The sequence below is a fragment of the Panthera tigris genome, chromosome C2 (assembly GCF_018350195.1).
Source record: "Panthera tigris isolate Pti1 chromosome C2, P.tigris_Pti1_mat1.1, whole genome shotgun sequence".
Taxonomy (NCBI): domain Eukaryota; kingdom Metazoa; phylum Chordata; class Mammalia; order Carnivora; family Felidae; genus Panthera; species Panthera tigris.
The window spans coordinates 58,323,622-58,343,947 of NC_056668.1; the positions used below are offsets into that span (position 1 = coordinate 58,323,622).

Genomic DNA, 20,326 nt, shown 5'->3' on the forward strand with positions numbered 1-20,326 from the left:
GAATTTGATTTGCTAGTATCTTGTTGAGAATTTTTGCATCCATGTTCATCAAGGATATTGGCCTGTAATTCTACTTTTTTGTGGGGTCTCTGTCTGGTTTGGGAATCAAGGTAATGCTGGCTTCATAGAATGAGTCTGGAAGTTTGCCTTCCATTTCTATTTTTTTGAAAAGCTTAAGAAGGATAGGTATTAACTCTGCTTTAAATGTCTGGTAAAATTCTCCAGGGAAGCCATCTGGTCTGGGACTCTTATTTGTTGGAAGATTTTTGATAACTGATTCCATTTCTTCATTAATTATGGGTCTGTTCAAATTTTCTATTTCTTCCTGTTTGAGTTTTGGTAGTGTATGGGTGTCCAGGAAATTTGTCCATTTCTTCCAGGTTGTCCAGTTTGTTGGCATATAATTTTTCATAGTATTCTCTGATACTTGCTTATATTTCTGAGGGATTGGTTGTGATAAATCCATTTTCATTCATGATTTTATCTATTTGGGTCCTCTCTATTTTCCCTTTGAGAAGTCTGGCTAGGGGTTTATCAATTTTGTTTATTTTTTCAGAAAACCAACTCTTCATTTCGTTGATCTGTTCTACTGTTGTTTTTTTTTTCGGATTCTATATTGTTCATTTCTGCTCTGATCTTTATTACCCATTTTCTCCTGCTGGGTTTGGGGTTTCTTTGTTTTCTGCTTCTAGTTCCTTTATGTGTGCTGTTAGATTTTGTATTTGGGATTTTTGATGCTGGCGAGGATGTGGAGAAACAGGAATGCTCTTGCACTGTTGGTGGGAATGCAAACTGGTGCAGCCACTCTGGAAAACGGTGTGGAGGCTCCTCAAAAAATTACAAATAGACCTACCCTATGACCCAGCAATAGCACTACTAGGAATTTACCCAAGGGATACAGGAGTGCTGATTTATAGGGGCACATGTGCCTCAATGTTTATAGCAGCACTGTCAACAATAGTCAAATTATGGAAGGAGCCTAAATGCCCATCAACTGATGAATAGATAAAAAAGATGTGGTTTATATATACAATGAAATACTACTTGGCAATAAGAAAGAATGAAAACATGCCATTTGCAGCAACATGGATGGAAATGGAAGGTATTATGCTGAGTGAAATAAGTCAATCAGAGAAGGACAGATATCATATGTTTTCACTCATATGTGGATTTTGAGAAACTTAACAGAAGACCATGGGGAAAGAAAAGGGGGAAAAATTACTAACAGGGAGGAAGTTACTAACAGGGAGGAAGGGAGGCAAACCATAAGAGACTCTTAAATACAGAGAACAAACTGAAGGTTGGTGGGGGTGGGGGAGAGGGGAAGGTGGATGATGGGCATTGAGGAGGGCACTTGCTGGGATGAGCACTGGGTGTTGTATGTAAGCCAATTTGACAATAAATTATATTAAATAAATAAATAAGCATTAAAAAATAATCATTATCATACTGATTAAGGCCACTGTTTGAGCAACTCGAAATGTAGCTTGAGTTGATTTGGGACTTTCCCCATTTTGAACTGCTGAAGCCCAGTAAATTGTAGATAGTCGTTTTCAATTACTATTTATTGGATGAATGAATAAATACAAAAAGTTTTTAGAACTTTCCACTTTGAGTGAACTTGTTACTCTTGAACTTTGACTTAGTAATTTCCTTTCTTCTTGTCAAGCACCACAGAAGAAGTAGTTCTTGTCTTTCAAATTTCTCCGGAAATCTACAAGGCCTGAATTTCTTTAAAGAAACTGTAGTAGAAAAGTAAATGAGTTTTAGCGTATTAGAAATAAGTTCTAATCCATGTTTTGACAGAGCTGTTCAACTTACTAAATTATAAAGTTTGTCAACGCAAGCTAAACTTTTAAATTCTGAAATTAACAACATAATACTGAACTACATTGTTTTGGTTTTATTATGAAAAATAAGAGGAAAACCCAACATGTGCAAATAAGTTTAAAATATATACATACTTAAAATCCAGTTTGTTAATTAGAAATGTATCTGTTATTGCTACGCATCTCATTATACTTGTCTTGCATTTGTTACTTTGGAAGGACTAAATGGGATTAAGGTAAGAGTTTCTTTAGAGGAAGAATTTTCGAAAGAGTGAGGAGGGCCTAGGCACAGATGAGAATCAGTCACTGAGCAGCTCTGACCAGCCAGGAATGAAGAAAGAGGAGCTGAGGAGACAGAAATCACGGTGTCAGGTATGACAATATTTTTGTGATGGAAAACAAAGAATAAATTTGGGCAAAGCCTGGAGGTAAATTCTCAGAACAATCTCTCCTAAAGGGCCAATCAATCAAATCTTAGCAGAAGATTGAGAGGACTCATTCAGGGAGGGAAAACAAACAAATAAAACTTGAGTTTTAGTGATAAAGATAGAAGAATTTCTCATTTTATATATGCTTTTCTAAACATCTCTGTAATAATAATTTGTTTTGCATAATTATATATGCATTAAGTTTTAATCAATAAATATCAGTAAATAAAGAAGCTTTATTTTGCTTACTTAAGGGAGAATGTCTACTTTTAAATTTTGCTCCTTTACCCTGACCGGTCATCCATACTCACCTGGTATATTAATAGAAAATTTTCATGAGATAACTCAACAGGTTGAATGTGAATAGCCTTTTCTGTGTCACAATATCTCAAAACTGGACATATAAGTAACAGTCACCTGTTAGAGGCATCTATCTGATGGTAAAGTCAGATGAGGAAGTCTTTTCAAGAGATTGGTAAAAAGCTGTTGGGAATTCTAGATAGGATTAGTAAATCTGGGTCTTGGTGGAGGCTATTGTAAGCAAATGCAGCAAGTGTGTTTTTACAGGAACCACTCTGTAAGTCTTGGTAAAAGGCCATTGGGAATTATAGACAGGATTAGTAAATTTGGGTGTGGGGGGGTGCTATTGTAAGCAAATGCAGTGTGTTTTGAAGGAACCACTGGATTTAGAATTCCATCTACTGCAGCTCACTTCCTCATTACCTCATGGTAACTCGGAGTGAGCATTAATTCTGAAATAATGTAAGACCCGGGAAGGCAATAGTGTTCTCTTACATGATTAATGGTGTCTTTACATCAAAGTGCTTTCATATATTTGATTACATTTATTGTCAATTTATACATTAGGAAACGGAGGGTCACAGATGACACTGAACTGACTCAGTGTCTCAAAACTAGTTAGTAGCAAAGCCAGGACGGTGCCCTTTCCAGTATGTCCTGCCTGAGAGACTATCAGATAGATGACAAAATTAAATTACATTTTCTGTCACATTAGTGTGGGGAGAGACATCCTGACTCACTGGCTGAATTGATAGAAAGGAGAGTGACTTTAATCCAGGGCCAGCACGCTGATGCGGGAACCCAAACAGAAAAGTCCTTCATCTTAGGCCTCTTCCTATTGCTTTGTCCTTGCTCACTTATTTGCCATCCTTTCCAAAGACTGACAAAAGGAAAGGAACTGCCAAAATAGGAAGTATATAAAGGGAACTATTTTTATAACATGTGCTCAAACTGATCAAGCAACATTAGACAATAGATCTGTCACTCACTTCACCTATTTAATGTCTACTCTCATGCCAAATCCACTTGACACTTAAAGAAATTGAAAGCCTGTCATTTATCTCATCTCTATATAGTTTATATGTTAGAAACTATGTTCTCAAATATGAACACAAGCTATATTTTAAACTCTGGGATCCCCAGAGCTTAGAACAGAGCCTGGCACACACTTGATACTTAATAAATGTTTGTTGAATGAATGAATGAATGAGTGAATTATGCCTTGGCGATGGAAGGCTGAGAGGAATAATGAAAGAAAGGAAGAAAAGTCAACTGTCACAGACATGACCTTCCTTCTGTTGTGTGCCTGGATGCTGGCAACAAAATATGCCCCAACGTTGGCAACAGTAGAAACTTCATTGGGAAATTTTCTGGTCTTTCAGAAATGGGATGCTTCTTTTCCAAGGAAGTCAAAGAACAAAGTTTACTGAATATAGTTTCCTTGTGCATTCAAGTGTTATTAACAATGGAACTCATAAAGACATTTCTATTGTATATCAAAAGCAAAAACTGTAAGGAAATGATCTACTTCCTACAAATATTTTTCTTGAGTTATTTGAATGCAGGGTTTCTCAATCTCTACTGTGCCTGTAAATCACCTGGTGAACTTACCAAAATATGGGGCTTACAGGTTATGATTCAATGAGTCCACAGCTGGGAACTGAGATTCTGCTTTGCTAACAGCTCCCAAATAAAGGCAACGCTGCAGATGTGTAGGTCACAAGTTGAGTAGCATGTGTTTTGTAACTTTTGGAAGGGATTCCATGTTTTCCTTTATCTTCACTCAAAACCTTACAATGTCAACATTGATATATACTCATAAAAGTCAGTAATATCCTGTAGGCGAATCCTTGGATTGATTCTTTATTCTTCCTGTATCACTGATTATATTTAGGTCACTGTGTCAGGCTGTTGATGTGACATATTATGATTAGTCAATCTTATTATCATGGTATTTTTAATTATTGAGAAGTCCAAATTAATTGCTTTAGGAAACTGCCTACATCACACCTGAGTATGACTAATTGCTTTGCAATAAACATAGCTTCATTAACAGGCTATCCAGTCATCAGAAAATTTTCTCTTTATTTCCAATTTTTACAGTTTCTTTCTTTCTTTTTTTAAACTTTATTTGAGATGGAGAGAGAGAGAATGGAGAGAATGCAAGTGGGGAAGGGACAGAGAGAGAGGGAGAGAGAATCCCAAACAGGTTCCCTGCTGTCAGCACAGAGCCCGAAGTGGGGCTCGAACCCACGAACTGTGAAATCATGACCTGAGCTGAAACCAAGAGTCGAATGCTTAACTGACTGAGCCACTCAGGTGCCCCTTTTCAGTTTATTTCTATTACCTGAGGCTATGAGCTGGATCATTCCTCTCTGCAAAGTAAAGCTGAGAAACTATTCTCAATCATGATCCCTTTAAGTTGTGAAGTATTTCAAAAATAATTATATGGTAGCACTGAATATAATAAAGCAGTGAAATTGGCAAACAATATTTAAAAATTATAGTCCATTCAAGGTTATCTCTCTACCAAGAGTTCTCAGACTTATGGATCACTAAGAATCATCTGGAAGACTTCTGAAACCACAAATGTTGCGGCTCTCTCTTGGTTTCTGTTTCATCAAGTCTGGATGATGTGCACCTGTAACAAATACCCAGGTAATATTCTATGCCACAGTTTCTCAACCTCACACTATTGACCTTTCAGGATGGATAATTCTTTGTTGTGAGGGCTGTCCTCAGCATCACAGGATGTTTAGCAGAATCTTTGGGCCCTTCTCACTAAACGTCAGTAATGCTCCCACTCCCTGCAGTTGTGATGATGAAAATGTTTTCAGGTATTGAGGGGCACCTGGATGGCTCAGTTGGTTAAGCGACCGACTTAGGCTCAGGTCATGATCTCGTGGTTTGTGGGTTTGAGCCCTGCATCAGGCTCTGTGCTGACAGCCTGGAGCCTGCTTCGGATTCTGTGTTTCCCTGTCTCTCTCTGCCCTTCTCCAACTTGTGCTCTCTCTCTCTCTCAAAATTAAACATAAAAGAAAATTTTTTTTTAATTTTAAAAATGTTTTCATGTATTGACAAATGTACCCGGAAAATGAATCTACCCTTGGCTGAGAACCACTGTTCTAAGCTATGTCATTCTCATCAATTTGTATTTTAATATGCTTTATTAAGTGGAAGACTAAGGATGTGCCAACTCTGGTATAACAGTAGGCCTGCGTGGTAAGTGTGCACAACATTTCCCATGACTGTTTCCATGGAGGAACTGGTTGAGGTCACTGCTATCCTAATCAACATTGTTCCAACATCTAAACAAAAGAACGCAAATGAACATTTGGAACACAATCCATTCTTCTGCCAGGGCAATCTCTAGGTATCAAGTAGGGTGTCTAGAAAATACATGTGATTACTGTAAGATCATATTCTGTCTCTCTGTCTTCCTGTCTTTTTTGCTATCTGTTTCTCTTTCACTGAACTGTGCTTTCTCCATGTTTGGACAGTATTTTTTGAATCTTCCTTCATATCTCACATTAAGATGTTATCTTTGTATCTGAGAAGCATTATGCAATCTTTGTGTCTTCATTGATTATGTAGTTCATTTAATTCACTGAATTACTTCTCAGGAGAAAAATTTTACAAAGACTCATGGATAACCCAATGAATAACGATGTTATTCATATTGATAAAGGGTAACTTTTTCCTGTTTCACTCTAGTTCTCATGTTGACCCAGAATTCTTACTGAGAGATTTCTCAAAACCTATTTTTGTTCATTTACTGAAAGACGTCCATTGACATTGGATTCGGATTTCCCCTGAAGCAGAAAAAAGAAACATTAATTTAGAAACTGTGATCCAAAGACACAAAACAAGTTCTGGAAGTTTCAAACAGTGAAAACTAATAGAAGGCTATAAAGAAAAGAAGAGGGTGGATTTTCTTCAGATAAATCTTCTATTCCCTTCTTCTTGCCCCCATCTCAAACATCCCTACAAGCCCTACCAGACCCTCTTGTACACAGTTCCAATATCCAATTACTCACTCCTCTCGTCTTCTTTTGCTCTCCCTACCACACCCCTACTAAAGAAAAAAGGTTGAGTAAGGACTAAGATGTTATCTAATATGGGAGAATCACTCCCCTAAAAGAGAAGTTTTAGATTATGAACAGGACGGTGCAGAAAAAAGGTAAGTAAAATTCCAGCAATTTAAGACCAGAGCGAAGAAGAGCTCTAGGAGTGAAGCACGAGACAATACTACTGGTACTCAAGGGAATCAGCTCTGTCAGAGGCAAACATCAGAAGATGCTGTGGGGCTAAAGGAATTGACTTTGAGGGAAGTGGAAGAGCTTTCAAAACTAATAATTTCCATTGGAATGATAAGGTATATTGAACACTTATAAGTTCACAATTTACTTGATGCTCTGTAATGTGTATATAAATTGTGGCATCTGAAGTATCTTATATATTTAGCTATTTGTGTTTAATTTTTTTAATGTTTACTTATTTTTGAGAGAGAGACACAGATAGAGTGTGAGCGGGGAGGGGCAGAGAGAGAGGCACAGAATCTGAAGCAGGTTCTAGGCTCTGAGCTGTCAGCACAGGGTCCAATGTGGGACTGGAACCCATGAGATGGGAGATCATGACCTGAGCCGAAGTTGAACGCTAAACCGACTGAGCCACCCAGGCACCCCGCTATATTTTTTGTTTTTTGTTTTTTATGAATTCTGATCAAGTGTTTAAATAAAATTGAAACTTATAAATACCGGAACAAACTCCTTAATACTGGCATTATAATTTTTCTCCAGTATTATGCTTACTTATTCAACATGTCTAAAACTGAAGTGATACTTGTCCCCCAAATACTTCCTCCCTATCAGAATCTTCAATAAAAAGAATTCCTTTTTAGACATTCAAACCCTGGGTGTAATCATTGATGCCTCCTTATTCAGTCCCCCTCTCCAAACTATTAACAAATCTCATAAGTTCTACCTTTTAAATATTTCTAGAATTCCATGGACGAAAGAGTTTGGAGAAATCGAGTCTTCCAAATGAAGCACACAGCACAACATTGGAAAGAAAGAAAAATATGACTTTGGACACATTGGAGAGACTGGGAGAAACTTTGCCAGTGCAGCCCGTCCCACTGAGACTACACAAGATAGTGCTGAAGTAGCTAGGGTGACTTCTTCATAAGGGAAAAAGATAGTGGAGTAGGTGCCTGGCTACTCAGTTGTGTGGGACATTGGAGAAACCTATTTTTCTCCAGAAGCACCCACAGTACTGAGGCAGGACCTCTGTGACTGGTGGGAGGGAGAAAATTGGGAAAGAAACATAGAAGACTCTCAAAGGGCATTCCAGAGACTTGGTTCCTGCTGACTGCTCTCAAGACTTCTGCAGGAAGTCTGCTCACAAGTCTTTGGGAGAACCTCATCCAAAGATCCTCCCAGCAGATTGCAGTCAACCCAACACTCCAAGTGTCAAATCCATACCTCTCCCCACTCTGTGACCAGCTCCTCTAACTCCCAAGTGTAGTGGTAAGTGAGCTCTACTAAACAGAATATCAAACTAGTCTTTGGACAAGGGGAACCACAAACTGGAACTGTAGCACCACCTGCTGGAAAACAAAAGAGAGGTTTTTAGCAGCCAGCCTGGTGAGTTGTAACAACCATAGAAGAAATAAAAGCTTAAGATTTTGTCATGAGAAAAATCGAGGAGTGTGGAGCAGGTCACAGAAAACTCCAGATATAACAGGACCAATGCATAATACATCCCAAATGAAGGCAGCTAGTTAAGATTTGAGAAGGAGTTTGCTACTTCAATTGTGAAAGCAACAATGCAAAATTGCAAAAACACATGAAGAATCAAGAAAACACTTTATTCCCCAAAGATACCAATATTCCTACAATACCTGAACTCAAAAGCATGGAAATTTGTGAGTTAGCTGATAATTAAAAATAGCTTTTCCTCTTTTGAGGAAACTCAACATGCTACAAGGAATACAAAATGACAATTCAACGAAATAAGGAAAACAATACATAAATAAAATGAGAAATTTAACAAAGAAATAGAAATCATAAAGAACCAAACAGAAACTCCGGAGTTAAAAAATTCAGTGAATGAAATGAAAAACACAGTAGCATCTATAGCAGAGTAGACCAAATGGAAGATAGAATCAATGATCTAGAGGATAAGAACTTTGAAATGACCTAATCAAGGAAGAAAAAGAAAAAAGAATGAAAAGGAGCAAAGAAAATCTATGAGGTGCATGAGACTCTATAAAATATTAGAATAATTGGGGTTTCAGAAGGACTCAGAGAGGGAGAAGGAGGCAGAAGGTTTATTTAAAGAAATAAAAGCTCAGAACTTCCCAAACCTGGGGAAAGTCATGAACATCCAAGTTCATGTACTTATGAGATCACCCTATTACCTTAGTGCAAAAAGAGCTTCTCTATGACACATTATAATGAAATTGTCAAAAATCAAAGACAAAGAGAAAATCCTGAAAGCAGCCAGAGGAAAAAACCTACAAAGGAACTCTCATTAAGCTATAAGCAGATTTCTCAACAGACACTCTCTGCTGGGTAGAGGGAGAAGAATTACATATTCAGAGTGTTGAAATCATAAAATTGCCAATCAAAAATAATTTATCTAGGAAAGTTTTCATTCAGATATGAAGGAGAAATAAAGGCTTCCCAGGCAAGCAAAAGCTGAGAGAGTTCATTCCACTATACCCGCCTTGTGGGAAATGCTGAAAGAAGATCTTTAAGCTAAAATGAAAAGATGCTAACTAATGATATGAAAACATGTAAAAGTATATGACACACTGGTAAAGATAAATAGATTTAGAAAACTGTAGAATGGTGTGTTAACCACTTTATATAGTATAAAAGTTAAAGGAAAAGTATTAAAATAACTATAACTATGGTTGTTATTAATAATTTGTTAATAAATACACAATATAAATAGAGGTAAATTCTGAGATAAAAAATAGAAACAGGACGGGAGTAAAAGGGTGGCACTCTCACATACCATAAAAGCTAAGTTGCTATAAGCTTAAAAATGGACTGCTTTATCTTTGTTTTATATGAACCTCATGGTAACTACAAAACAAAAATCTAGATTAGAGTAACAAAAAAAATTTAAAGGATAAACAAAGCATACCACTACAGAAAATCACCTATTTACAAAGGTAGGCAGAAAGAAAGGAAAAAAGAAACAATGGAACTACCAAACATACCGAAAGCAACAAGATGGCATTAGTAAATCATCACATGTCAATAATTACTCTAAATACAAGTGGATTTAATTCACTAATCAAAAGGCACAGAGCGTCTAAATGGATTAAAGACACAATACCCAATGATATGTTGTCTACAAGAACTCATTTTAGATTTAAGGATACACAAAGGGCCAAAGTGAAGAAACAAAAAAAGGTGTTTCAGACAAGTGGAAAGCAAAAGAAAGTAAGGGTAGCTATAATTATATCAAACAAAATAGCCTTTAAGCCAAAAACAGTAATAAGAGATGAAGAAGGCCGTTTTGTAATCATAAAGGGGTCAATTCTTCAAGAAGACATAATGAACATAAATATAGACACACTGGAGTTCCTAAATATATTAAGCACATAATAACAGATGTGAAGGGAGAAAGAGACAAGAATCCAATAATAGTAGGGGACTTCAAAACCTCTTTGAGCAATGGGTAGATCATCTAGAGTGAAAATCTGGACTTGGGGCACCTGGGTGGCTCAGTCAGTTAAGCATCCGACTTTGGCTCAGGTCATGATGTCGCAGCTCATGGGTTTGAGCCCTTCATCGGGCTCTGTGCTGACAGCTCAGAGCCTGGAGTCTGCTTAGGATTCTGTGTCTCCCTCCCTCTCTGCCCCTTTCCTGCTTGCACTCTGTCTCTCTCTCTCTCTCAAAGACAAATAAACATTAAAAAAATAAAAAATATGGACTTGAAACATACATTACACCAAATGAACTCAACAGATATTTATGAACACTTTATTTAATAGCAGAAGAATACACATTATTCTGAAGTGCACACGGAACATCCTCCAGGATGAATCATATGATATGCCACAAAATAACTTAGCAAATCTAATAAGACTGAAATAATGCCAAATATATTCTTGAAACATATAAAACTGGAAACACAATACGCAAACCTATGGGATGCTGCAAAAGCAATTGTGAGAGGAAGATTTCTAGTAATAAATGTATATATTAAAAAAATAGAATGATCTCAAATAAACAACCTAACTTTACACTTTAAGAAACTGGACAATTAACCAAAAAATGAAATAACAAAGAGTGGAAATAAATGAAAAATAAAGACTGCAGTACACAATAGAAATGATTAATAAAAAAGAGATGGTTTTTTGAAATGGTAAACATAATTGAAAAAGTCTTAATGTTATAATTAATAATAAATTAAAATTAATTAACTAGTTAAAAGTGCTCACCTAGACAAAGAGAGAGAGTGAAGACTCAAATAAACAATACCAGAAATGAAAGAAAAGACATTACAACTGATACTAGAGAATACATAGGTTCATAAGAAACTACTATGGACAATTATATGTCAGCAAATTGGACAACCTAGAAGAAATGGATAAAGTCCTAAAAACATAAAATCTACCAAGATGAATAATGAAGAAATGGAAAATCTGGACAGACGGATAATGACTAAGGAGATTAAAGCAGTCATTAAAACCCTCCCAATACAGAAAAGCCTAGAACCAGTTGGCTTCTCTGGTAAATTCTACCAAACATGTAAAGAAGAATTAATGCCAATCCTTCCAAAAAACGTGAGTTGTCAGACTCACTTTACAGGGTCCGTATTATCCTGATATCAAAACCAAATAAAGACATAACAGAAAAAGAAAACTATAGCACAATATTCCTGATTAATATAGATGCAAAAATTCTCAACAAATTGTTAGTAAACCAAGTTCAACAACACGTTTAAAGAATCATACACCATGACCAAATAGGATTTATCCCCGGAATGCAAGGATGATTCAACATATGTAAATCAATAAATGTGACACATCACATTAATAGAATGAAAGATAAAACTCTTATAATCATCTCAATAGATGCAGGAAAAGCATTTGACAAAATACAGCATTGTTTCATAGTGAAAACCCATAAGAAATTGGGTACAGAGGAATATACTTTAAATAGTCAATGCCATACACCACAAACCTATAGCTAACATCATACACAACAGGGAAATCAAAAAATTTTCCACTAAGATCAATAACAGGAAAAGGGTGCCTACTCTCATTTTATTCAACATAGTACTGGAAGTCCTAGTCAGAGCAACTAAGGAAGACAAATAAATAAAAGCTATCCAAATCAGAAAGAAAGAAATAGAACTGTTATTTGCAGATGATATAATCTTATATATAGAAAATTTTGAGGACAATGAAAATACTCCTGGAACTAATCAACGAATTCAGTAAAGTTGCAGAATATAAAAACAACATACAGAAATTAGTTGTGTTTCTATAAACTAACAACACAAATGTGAAGAAAAAAGCAATCCCATATTCACAATAGCATCAAAAACAATAAAATACTTAGAAATAAATTTTAGCAAAGGAAAGGAAAGATCTGTACAATGAACACTATAAGACTTTGATGAAAGAAATTGAAGAAGACATAAACAAATGGAAGTATAGCCTGTGTTCATGAATCATAAGAATTATTGTTGAGATGTCCATACTACCCAAAGCCATCTACAGATTAGATGCAATCCCTATCAAAATTCCACTGAAATGTTTGACAGAAATAGAAAAGCAATTCTAATATTTGTATGGAACCACAACAGACTCCAAATAGTCAAAGCAAACCTGAGAAAGAAGAACAAATAGGAAGCATCATACTTTCTGACTTCAAACTATACTACAAAGCCACAATAATTAAAATAATATGATACTGGCATTAAAAACGACCACATATACATATGGAAAGAATAATGAACCCATAAATAAACCCTCGCATCTATGGTCAACTAATATGTGACAAGGAAGCCAAGAACATTCAAGGAGAAATGATAGTCTCTTCAACAAATGGTGTAGGGAAAACTGGATAACCACATACAGAAAAATAAAATTGGACTTTTACCTTACACAACTCACAAAAATTAACTTGAAACAGATTAAAGTCTTAAACATAAGATCTGATACAATAAAACTCCCCAAAATAAAACATAAAAATATGGAAGATCCTTGACATGTGTCTTGGCAATGACTTTTTTGGATATAACACCAAAAGCAAAGATCAACAAGGAGGATTACATCAAGCCAAAAAGCTTCTGCACAGCAAAAGAAACAATCGACAAAAAGAAAAGGCAATCTACAGAATGGGTAAAAATATTTGCAAACCACATATTGCATAAGGGTTGAATAGCCAAAATAAATAAATAACTCATACAACCCAATAACAAGCAAACAAAAACAATCCAACTAAAAAATGGGAAGAGGAACATGAAAGAAATAGAGAATCAATTCTGGATGTCCAACAATAGACTAAAAGGCATTTTTTAAATAGTAAGTTTACAGAAATCATCACAGGAGGGAATTGTAAAGAGTACATATAAAGAGAAGATAATTCCCACACGTGAAGGGTAACACTGAAAGGTACCACTGAATGGCAAGGACAATAAATGAAATGAAAACCCACATATATCCATGGAGGTTCAGAAGACCAGAGAGAGGGGAAAAAACAAAACCAAATTACCTACCAATGAACAAGAATCAGAGGGCATCAGATTTCTTATGGATCTCCAGGATTCTTGAATTATAAGGCAGTGCTGGAGTTCAGAACATAAGCAGTTACATCTGAGGGAAATAAGAAAAAAAGTAAATTAAATACAGAAATAAGCCATATGAGATTTCCATGGAGTCAATGACAGTAATTCCTATTTTTTTAATATTAGGCTAAAATATGAATAACACACTTATTTTAAATTCCTTTTCTTAGATTTTCAGATGCTCCTGAGCTGGTCTCCTATGCCCCCTAACAAACCCTCCGTTATAAAAAACAAGTTAAGGTTACCTTTTTCACTAAACCCTCATAATTAAAAATTTTTTTAATGTTTATTTATTTTTGAGAAAGAGAGAGACAAAGTGCAAGTGGCGGAGGGGCAGAGAGAGAGGGAGACACAGAATCCAAAGCAGGCTCCAGGCTCCGAGCTGTCAGCACAGAGCCTAATGCGAGGCTTGAATTCACGAACCACGAGATCATGGCCAGAGCCAAAGGTGGACGCTTAACCAACTGAACCACCAAGGTGCCCCCCAATTTTTGTTTCTTAAATGTTCATATGTTTGAAACAGAATAGGTGTATTTCCCTACTGTCACTTTTTCATCCTTCTCCTCCTTTATATTTTCTCTTTTTTCCATTTCTTCTGCTACTTTGCAAAATCAGTCAGAGTCTCTTTATAATGCTTACCCATATTAATGCATTGCCTGCTGGGAAAGAAAAAGTAGTAAGGAAATGATACAGAAGTACCTGTTTCATGGTCACTGTGCCTCTTAACCCAGGCTGGTCTCAGCTCTCTTGTCCATAGCACGAAACTCATGGACTATTTAAGTCCAATTGGTCTTCCAGCTTTAATGTACCTTCTCTGAGTACAATCCCTGAAAGGTCAAGGCCCAGGATTTCTACCACAGCAATTTGCTCCCCCTGGAAAACAGATTCTGAGAATAGTAGATATGCCCATTCTCCATGGTTGCCATGTAGAAACACAGCAAGGGGACATTTGTAACAAGCTTAATCCTAAGAAATCACTTCTTACATGGCTCTGAAATGCTTTTGATGTTTTGCAATGCAATCAATCTCAATATGGTTGCAGAATTCCCCCCCCCACATTTATATTATAAATGTATCATTTTTATTTAAGAGTCTACTCTCTTGCCAGGACATTCATCTACTGACCTGGTCAAATTGCAGAAAAGGATCGCATTCACTCCCAGCACATAGGGAAAACCTAAAAATAAAACCTCTAATTTACAGGGAGCCACATATTTCTATCGCTCTCTGGACTTAGCCACGTTCTAACACTTACTCTTGTGCATCATAATTATCTTTGTCCAGGTCTCTCTTCTAGGGTTGTCAGATAAAAATAGAACTCTCAGTTAAATTTGAATTTTAGATCATCAACAAAGGTTTTTAGTCTGTTCCAAATACTCCATGAACATTCATACTAAACATTTAGTTGCTTATCTGAAATTCAAATTTAACTGGATGTCCTGCATTTTTATTTACTAAATCTGGCATCCCTACTCTCTTTCCACATAGACTACAAGATCCTTAAGGGAAGGGCCTCTATTTTCACTTCTGTGTCCACCGTCCATGCACAATATCTTCACAGAGTAGATACTCAATTTTTGCTGAATTAACAAGTAAAAATATAAATGAAACAACTATAAAATAGGTAGTGTTAGCAAATTTTATTTGTACCTTAGTAGCTCATAAGTTGAATGAATCATTCAACTAGGCTCAGCACAGTGTATGATTAGAGCAGAGCAGGTCATAGTATGACTGCATACAAATTTTGAGTATTTAAACAAATCTGAGAGGAATTACTGTGATGTCTCATTCAAACCCTTTCTGAACGCCTCGACTTCTCTTTTTTTACATTTTTTTAATGTTTTTATTTATCTTTGAGACAGAGAGAGACAGAACATGAGCAGAGGAGGGGCAGAGAGAGAGGGAGACACAGAATCTGAAGCAGGCTCCAGGCTCTGAGCTGGCAGCACAGAGCCCGACCCAGGGCTCGAACCCATGGACCAAGAGATCATGACCTGAGCCGAAGCCCCACGATTAACCGGCTGAGCCACCCAGGTGCCCCTGAGCCCCTCGACTTCTGACACAATGTTAAGACTAGGAGTAGCTCCAACATAGTGAGTACACCATTTCTAAGAGGGAAAATACTAAGTGAGATGGTCATGGAAACTCAACTGAACTGAGAAGACTTTTTACTTCCTTTAGTAATATTTTCCCTTGACACCTGGGACTAGTAATCAAGGACATAAATAAGTTAATATACTAGTAATCAAACCATTTTCCACAGGAAATTATAAATTAAAAAGAAAAAATTCCCAGTCAGTATCAAAGGAACGTTTTGGAGACATTATTCCATGAAAAACATGTAAATCAGATTTTTACATAAAAACAAAACAAAATAAATCTAAAATTGCTTCTATCACACTTGATTTTGTTCATTTTCATTTTTCTTATTTCTCCCCTTTTCTCTGACTCTCATTCTAAAGTTGAGGAAATTTGGCTTCTAATTTTTAACAAATTCCTGCTGACTATCTGCTACAGACTGGTATTCTAATAGTTTTTATAAAAAGTGGTACACTCAATTTGTCACCAAAGACTTATGTCCATCTGCCGCTTTGCAGAATATGCTCTTGTGCCAGTCCCTTCTGAGTTTCTGTTTACTCCACTGCAAGATGGAGACCGGGATTCCTGTCTCACATGGTAACCATGTTGTAACAATCCAATGAGAACATACGCATTGAAGCACCTCTGCTAGACACTACAGATATGTTGGTTTCCATGTATTATGAGTGTGGTCTGAGTGGGGGGAAGACAAAAGATAGACACCTGGACAGGAAAGAGAAAATTACTTGGATTGAACTTGGAAGCTGCCGCGAGAGCACTTCTCTCGTAAATGGCCTGGCGTTCCATGAAAAAGAATAACTGACCCACTCGATTATATATTTAATCCATATCTACAACCACTTTTTGAGAATATTCTGTGGTAGAAACTAGAAATACCAAGATAAAAGAGATATGGGTCTAGCCCAAAAGGAGCCCTGTGTGAATTTCCTTGGAACTTCGCTCATTCACTTGATTCATTCCTGCAACAAATGTTTGCTGGGTTTGTTGAGTTGACAGAGCCTGTGCTAAGTACTATCACTACAACAAAGACCAGGGCACTTTTCATCTTTGACAATCTTGTGGTGTATACCAAAACAAAATTCTCTCTCAGCCTCTTCATCTATTATGAAAAATAAATACTGATGGCCTAGACTCCACCAACTACTTGTCTCCAATTGTTTTCAATTAGTCTTATAGATCAACTACATATATAAAAAGATTATTAAATACACACACATACACACACGCACACGCACATGCACATCTTGAGATATTGTGTTTTCAGTTATAGACCAACATAGTAAAGGAAATATTGCAATAAAGTGTCTGAAATAAATTTTTTGGTTTCCCACCCAGTCCATATAAAAGTTATGTTTACACTATACTGTAGTGTATCAAATATGAGATAATGTTATGTTTAAAAACACAATGTACATACCTTGATTAAAAAATACTTTACTGCCGGGGGACCTGGGTGGATTAGTTGGTTAAGCGTCCAACTCTTGGCTTCAGCTCAGATCATGATCTCCTGATTTCATGAGTTTGAGCCCTGAGTAGGTCTCTCTGCACTGTCCGCACAGAGCCTGCTTGGGATTCTCTGTCTCCCTTCCTCTTTGCCCCTCTCCTGCTCACACTCTCTCTGTCTCTCTCAAACTAACAACTAACTAACTAACTAACTAACTATTTATTGCTTAGAAATCCTTGGGGCGCCTGGGTGGCTCATTTGGTTGAGTGCCCAACTTGCTCAGGTCATGATCTCACCCGACTTCACCTCAGGTCATAATCTCATGGTTAATGAGTTTGAACCCCACATCAGGCTTGCTGTTGTCAGCTCAGAGCCCGCTTTGGATCCTCTGTCTCTCTCTCTCTTTGCCCCTCCCCTATTTGTGCTCTCTCTCAAAAATAAACTTAAAAAAAAAAAAAGAAGAAGAAATGCTGCCCATTATCTGAGCTTTCAGCAAGTCATACTCTTTTTGCTGGTGGAGGGTCTTGCCTCAAAGTTGATGGCTGCTGGCTGATCACAGTGACAGTTGCTGAAGGTTGGGGCGGTAGTGGCAACATTTTAAAATAAGACAGCAATGAAATTTGCCATTTTGATCGACTCTTTCTTTCATGAATGATTTCTCTGGAGCATATGATACTGTTTGACAGCACTAAATCCTATGTCGTCATTTCAATAATCATCACAGCATCTTCACCAGGAGTAGCTTCCATCTCAAGAAACCATTTTCTTTGCTTATTTGAAATAAATAACTCCTCTCTCATTAAAGTTTTATGCGATTGCAGCAATTCAGTCCTATCTTCAGGTTCCACTTCTCATTCCAGTTCTCCTGCTATTTCCACCACATCTACAGTTACTGCCTCCACTCAAGTCTTGGACTCCTCAAAGTCATCCATGAGGATTGGAATGAACTTCCTTCAAACTCCTGTTAATGTTTTAGGCACTTCCAGCTAAATACTTTAATTTGCATGGAATGAACTAGATGTCAGTATTTAGAGTTTTTTCTTTTTATGTAAAATTTGTATGCAATTAAATGTACAAAGCTCACAGGTAAATTTGCTGAGTTTTGAAAAATGCATGCATCTGGCTAACTCAAATGCCTATCACAATATGAGCATTACTATCACCTCAGAAAATCCCTTCATGCCCTCTCCAAGTCCTAGATACAACTGCTGTTTTGATTTTTCCACCATAGATATTATTAAATAATATATACCTGGCTTTAAAAAGGGAGTTTCTATCTAAATGGAGTAATAGAACTTAATTGTTTTTGATGTGTTGATTTATTTGATTGAGCTATTCTTTACCTTACCTTATATTTCATATTTTTTATTTAGTCTACTTCAGTTGTTTTTTTTTTTCCCATTTTCCTGCCTTTTTTCTCCCCCTTTTCCCTCGACTTATTTGAATGTTTGATATTCTCATTCTATTCTATAAAGGTTGTTTTTTTTTGTCCCATGTAATTAATACATATTTTTCTAACAATCTAGGCTTAATGAGTGCCTATATTGTTCAACTGGACAAGAAAATTGGTACATTTAAGAGTTTCTCTGCTCACTTCCAAAGCCTCTCCATATCCTTATTCCATGTTTTATTACATGAAAGTTTCTGTTTAACAAATCAATACATGTTTACAATAAGCTTTAGTAATTTCTTTGATTATCATTGCTCCTTGAATTCCATGAATTCAATGGTTCATTGAATTCAATGATGTTTTCCTCACTAATTTACATCCTCAAGAAATATGTCATTTTTTTTTGAGAGAGAGAGAAAGAGAGTAAGTGGGGGAGAGGGGCAGAGGAAAAGAGGGAGGGAGAGAGAGAGAGAGAGAGAATCTTAAGCAGGCTTCACACTCAGAATGATCCTGAGGTCATGTCCCAAGCCAAAATCAAGAGATCAAGAGTTGGACACTCAACTGACAGAGCCACCCAGGTCCCTCATCCTCAAGAAATTCTTGTGGTAAGAGTTTTGTTGGTAAATATTTTCAGTTCTTCCATGTATAAAATATTTTTATTTTATCTACAAAATTTGGCTGAGATTGGAATTCTCGGCTCAAAATTGCTTTCTTTTGAAACTTTGAAGATAATAGTTCATGATCTTATCACTCCCACTGTTATTTATCAGAAGACTGATGTCAATTAATTTTTATTCATTTGTAGATAATTGTTGTTTTTGTCTTGTGGAAGCTTTAAGGGTTTTCTACCTAATCTTTAGTGTTCTGAAACTTACACTATAGGTGGCCTAGTCTTTTCTTTTTCTTTTTTTGGCTTTCAGTAAGATTTTTCATCTTGGGACTCATGTGTTTCTCAGTTTAGATTAAATATTCTCTGTCATTTGTTTAAATATCATCTCTCCTCCATTTGGTCTATTCTTACTCTTGGGGACTACTATGAAGTGGTTATTTAAAATCTGGATGTATTCAGCAGCTGTGTGTGCTTTACTTTTCAGACTATCTCTTGAAGCTTTCATTTCAACATCCAAATACTTAATTTTTGTGCTCTTTAATTGGTTATTTTTATGACTGTGATAGCTTTTTTTCATCTCTCCTGACCTTTATTATTTTTTCCAAAGATTTATTTAGCTCGTTCTATTAACTGTTTCTCCATTGTTGGTTCTTCCATTCATTGAGCTTGCTTTCTGTCTGATGTATTAGTTTTCTAAAATATCTCATTACTCTGGGTTGTTTGTTCTTCTTTGTAGCAGAGGTTTTCTTTTTGATTATCTGGTTATAAGTGTTTCTGCAGCCTGCCAGAACACTGTCACACTGAAAGTTTGGGGAAGGTCTACCATGCTGACAGGATGTTGATATTTTGGACTCTTCCCATGAATCACAAATGTTATTAATGGTATCTAGAATAGTGAATCCTTTCCAGAAGGTTTTCAATTTACTTTCCCCAGATCCATCAGAAGAATCACTTATGGCAGCAACATCCTTATGAAATGTATTTCTTAAATAATAAGACTTGAAAGTCAAAATGACTCCTTGATCCATGGGCCACAGAATGGATGTGGTGTTAGCAGGAAACCTGGAGAACACACTAAAAGCCACTTAATCATACACTTGCAAATGGTGAATTTTATGTTATGTGAATTATGTCCCAACAAAGTGACCAAAATGAATAAAATCTTTAAGATGCTAAGGGCAGAATCTAGGTAATGTGTACCTAGGTGCTAACTTTAAAATCGTTTTAATGTTTCTATATATTTGAAAATGCAAAGTGTTGTGAAAAAAATTATGGGCCTGACTTTCCTGATATTATTCCCCATTTCACGGTCTGGATTTTAATAGACCTTTCTTCCTTAACAAAACTTTGAATCTGATCACACCATGACTTACTCAACTCACTTTATTAAGCACTTGACAGGCAGGC

General features: G+C 36.4%; 1 long non-coding RNA gene across 2 annotated transcripts; it reads right to left on the reverse strand.

Moving 5' to 3' along the window:
- Positions 1-1,547: 1,547 nt before the first annotated feature.
- Positions 1,548-16,017, reverse strand: LOC122230502. 2 transcript variants are annotated; one of them, XR_006207490.1, is made up of 5 exons: positions 15,942-16,017; positions 14,501-14,552; positions 14,075-14,202; positions 13,307-13,403; positions 1,548-1,742 (listed from the first exon to the last, which is right to left on the reverse strand). It is a non-coding gene; the product is annotated as an uncharacterized LOC122230502 (long non-coding RNA). The 2 variants fall into 2 exon arrangements; XR_006207491.1 differs by having other exon boundaries at positions 14,075-14,248.
- Positions 16,018-20,326: the final 4,309 nt, after the last annotated feature.